The sequence below is a fragment of the Notamacropus eugenii genome, chromosome 3, assembly GCF_028372415.1.
Source record: "Notamacropus eugenii isolate mMacEug1 chromosome 3, mMacEug1.pri_v2, whole genome shotgun sequence".
Lineage (NCBI taxonomy): Eukaryota > Metazoa > Chordata > Mammalia > Diprotodontia > Macropodidae > Notamacropus > Notamacropus eugenii.
The window spans coordinates 288,290,995-288,295,813 of NC_092874.1; positions in this window are offsets into that span (position 1 = coordinate 288,290,995).

Genomic DNA, 4,819 nt, shown 5'->3' on the forward strand with positions numbered 1-4,819 from the left:
GGAGCTACCTGCATTGATAAAGGGAGTTTCCTCATCTGGGAGTCAGATGAGGAAATACAGACGAAATAGGAATTTTGTGGAGGGGTGGGGGGAACAGGACTAACAGAGGGAAGAATAAGGAAAGACCTCTTGAAGGCTGGAACAAAAATAAGGGTTCTTCAAGATGGGAGAACAATCCAAGGATGGGAAATGGAGTCGTTATGGAGTACAAGGTTTAGTTTAATTGACTCATGGAGTATAAGAAGGAGAGTCATAAGGAGTCAGCCTAGGAGACAGGCTAGATGCAGATTGTAAAGGGCTTTAAATGCCAAACAGAAGACTGAGAACTGTAGCCCAAAGGTAAAGGGGAGCCACTGAAGGTTCTGGAAGAGGGAGTTGCTGAGGTCAAACCACATTCCTCCCTTTTATCATTGAATTCCTGTATTCAAAACTAGGAAAGCAAAGGCCAATCCTTCTTAACCTGTCAGGAAGCCTGAGATGTTCTCGTCATTGTCTCCCAATATTACTATCTTTTCAACTTCACTAATCCCTTCCACCTCTCTGGATTACCACAATGCAATACAACAACCATTTATTAAGCACCTAGTGTATGCAGGGACTGTGCTAAGTATTGGGAGATTACCAAAAAACAAAACTAATATTATCTTACTTTGCCAATCCACTTCTTCCTCCAGGACCCAACACAATGCAATTCAATAAGCATTTATTTAGCACCTACTGTTTGCAAGGATTGTGGTAGGTGTTAGGAGGTTACAAAAAACAAAAACAATCCAATATTACTTTATTTTAACAATCCCTTCCTCCTTCCAGACTGGGACTGTGCTAGCTGTTGGAGGATTACCAAAAAATTCCACTCATACTACCTTACTTTACCAATCCCTTCCCTCTCCAGGGTCTCACACAAGGCAAGTCAATAAACATTTATTCAGTACCTACTGTATGTAGGGGTTTGTCAAATGATGGTAGATTATAAAAACAAACAAACAAAAATCCCAACATTACCTTACTTTACAATCTCTTCCTCTTCTAGAACCTAACACAATGCAATTCAATAAACATTTATTTAGCACTGACTGTATGCCAGACACTTTTCTAGGTGTTGGGGGATTAAAAACAAAATAGAGTACTAGCCCTGGAATCAGAAAGCCCCGAGTTCAAATCCAGACGCAAACACTTGAAATTTACTAGCTGTGTGAGTCTGAACAAGTTACTTAACCCTGATTGCCTCACAGGAAAAAAAAGTGTTGCCTTACTTCACCAGTTGCTTCCTTCTCCATGGCTTAACACAATGCAATTTAATAAAATTCATTAGGTACCTAGTTTATGTGGTAGGTGTTGGGGGATTGCAAAGCCCCCAAAAGTGTTAACTTATTTCATTTACAATTCAATAAACAATTTAATAAATTGTAAGTATCAAATTAGATTATTGTTACAAAATCATTAAATTTAATATGACAATTCAACAAACATTTATTTAGCACCTACTGTATGCAAAGACTGTGCTAGGTGTTGGGAGATTACAAAGACAAAAGGAAATGAAATGCTAATATGTATTTATTGAATTGAATTGAATTATTGGGGTGTGCGGTGGGAGACATAATAAGGACACAGAGAAATCCAAAGAAGGTTAGAAATAATGTAAAAGAGGTGAGGTCTTACAGGAGTGTGTCAAACATTACCAATATTGGCAGACTCAATTTATGTGTTGGCTAGTTTTGCTAAAATTTTTTCCTCATTTTTTTTTTTTTGTTACAAAGATGGTTCACTGAATAGAGAAAGGGAAAGGGAAATATGTCTGGAAATGATAGTGACAAAGAAATAGAAGTTATAAATGTCATTTTTAAAATAATCAATAATTTCAAGCATTTTGAAATGGAGGAATATGAAAAGGCTTCCTGGAGTGACTCCTGGATTCTTTCTTGGAGGAAGCCAGGGTTTCAGAGATCTGGAATATTGTTCCAAATGAGAGCTATTTGGTGAGTTCTGGCTGTAGTGAGTTAAAGACAGTGGAGCTGATGGTCAGCTAGGCATTCCCCCAAGTTTCAAGCTAGAACCTGGAGCCTGGGAATGTCTTAGAAACCTTATCCTTCCTACCTTCTTGCTCTCCCTACATCACACTGCTGCAGAAGGGATGGGAAATGGGAGTCTCACACTAGCATCAGAAAAAAAGCATCACTGACCATTTCAGGGGCCCAGGGGATTTGGAGTTCAGATAAGCTTTGGCATTTGGCCCTCTGGCTCTGCTTGCAAAGACGCAGATGGAGCAGTCAGCCTGAGACCGGATTCTTTCCAGTAGCATGACATGAGGGAAAGTAGGGGTCACAGGTTTTGAGTTCAAATCTCACCTCAAACACTAAATGTGACCTTGGGAGAATCATTTAACATCCCTGGACCTCAGTTTCTGCATCTATAGAAAAAAGAGTTTGTACTTGATAGACCCTAAGCTCTTTTCCAGCTGTTGAGCTCCAATTCTAGGAACCTAGGACCCCATGACCCTGTCCAGCATGTCTGACAAGATGTTCTGTTCACATAGTCCTCCCCTCCTCCTGCCTCAGCCTCTTTTGGACTCAGAGTTGGAGACTAGCATGTTGCAGGATACAGAGGTTTGATGTATTTCATTTTCCCTTGGCTTGGGCATGGCAGGAAGGAGAAAATAACCCCCCCTCCTAGAGGAATTTTGGGAGGATCTCCTATTGATTCATTTGTGAGGCTCTCTGAGATTTCCAGCATGAGACAAGACAGCCTTCACCAGAGGCAACTGGACATTTGCCCAGTGACCTTGAGTGGGGGCCAGGGGTGGAGTGACTTGTAAGTCATGGGAGTTTCCAGGTGGGGAGGGAAAACCCACTAGAGCTCCATGGATCTGGTGGCCTGGAATCATGATTCTTGATCCAGCCAACTTAGTCAAGGTCGTTTGATCCAGGGTACAGCCTCTGAGGGCTCTGAGCAAAGGCCCTCCTGTCTTGATCCTTCCCCAGTTCACACAGAGTGAGAAAATAACATGTTGTGTTTGCTGACCACCGGGAGGCCTTTGTCCAGAGAGGAGAAGAGCATGTGATTCAGTGGAGCCCTCCCACTGAGGTTCTATGGCTACTTTTTCTATGGACAGACAACGTTGGCTGTCTCTTGCCTCCCTCATCTCAGGCTTGTAACGGATGGAAGACAGCAACCCACGCAAGCCCTGGAGTGGGACCACCAGGATCTGGGGCAGGGCTGGGAAGCAAGAGGCAACCCCAGGGTGGGAGAGCCAGCATGGTTTCACAGGCTATGTATGGCCTTCTCCCCCTCCAAGGAGGTCTACAGAGACCAGAATGAAAACATCTTGGCCACAGTCAGCAGCGGCTGTCCAACACTGGGTTGGGTCATTCCCCACTGGGATCTTTTCCTTGGGTTTTCCTTTTTTTAAGCCCAGCTTCTTTGTCTAAGGGTATCACTTGGGGTTTGTTTCAGGGAGATTCCAAGATCATACAATTCACATGTCCTGAAGTCCAGAGGCTGGGAAAGGTTGAGAATTGCCCATGGCAGCTGTCAGGAGCAGGGATAATGAATCAGCAGTCCAGGGGGAAATCAGAGGGCCCATCCTTTGGAGGGAACACTAGGTTTTCAGGAAAAGGAAAGTGGTGATCAGGCAAGAAGACAGAAAAAATGGGGATCTAGAGATGGAAAGCAACTCAGAGATCACTTACTTGGTCAACAGGCCTCCTACTAAGTGCCAGGACCTGTCCTAAGTGCTCATTTTACAGACGGAGAAATTGAAATCTAGAGATGTTGAGGGACATTGACCAGGAATTAAATGAAAAAGTCAGAATTTGACCTCAGGCCCTCTGACCCCTTCCACTATGGCACAACCTAACCAGCATCAGCAATGGATTTTCCAAGGCAAAGGTTTACAAAATGCTTTCCTCCCAACTACCTGTGACCTAGATAAGGCAATACCATTTCGGAGATGAGGAAGCTGAGGCACTGAGACATAAAAGGTGGCTCACCCATAGTCACACGGCAGGGAAGTGTCAGAGCTGCCATATGAATTCATGCCACCTTTTCCCAAGGCTTTGGCTATTGCACTATCCTTCCATGAGGAGCCACCAGCTTTCTGGCTTGATATCTTTTGGGTTTTATGTTATCATCACTTTCCAATATATCCCTCTCCACCTACCCAGAGCCATCCCTTATAACAAAGAAGAAAAAAAGGAACTCAGCAAAATCAACCAATAAATCAACCAAATCTTATAGTAAATGCAGCATTCAATACCCATAACCCTACTTCTGCAAAGTAGGCATTCTCCAATCTCTTCTTCAGGGTCAGGTCTGATCATTAAAATTACGTTATTTTCAGTTTCTTATTTTTTAAACATTCTTCCCATTTACATATTGGTAGGGCTTTTTTCCCCTAATTCTACTTACTTCACTCCGTGCTTCTCTGAAATCTCTGTTGGGTTCTTGAAAGCAGAAACCAGGACTTAAGTTACTTTGAATTGTATCATCCCATTCCTTTCAAGTACCACAATTTATTTTTGTTGTTGATTCGTTTCAGTCCTGCCTGACTCTTGGTGACCCCATTTGAGGTTTTCTTGGCAAAGATGCTGGAGTGGTTTGTCATTTCCTTCTCCAACTCTTTTAACAGAAACTGAGGCAAACAGGGTTAAGTTACTTGCCCAGAGTCACCCAGCTAGTAAGTAAACAATTTCTTTAATCCTTCCCTAATGGAGGGCATCTACTTTGTTGCCAGTCTTCTTTTTAACCACAAAAAATGCGCTGTAAATGGTTTGGTATATATGAGACCATCATTTTAAAAAATAGCACACTGGGAGACGGGCAG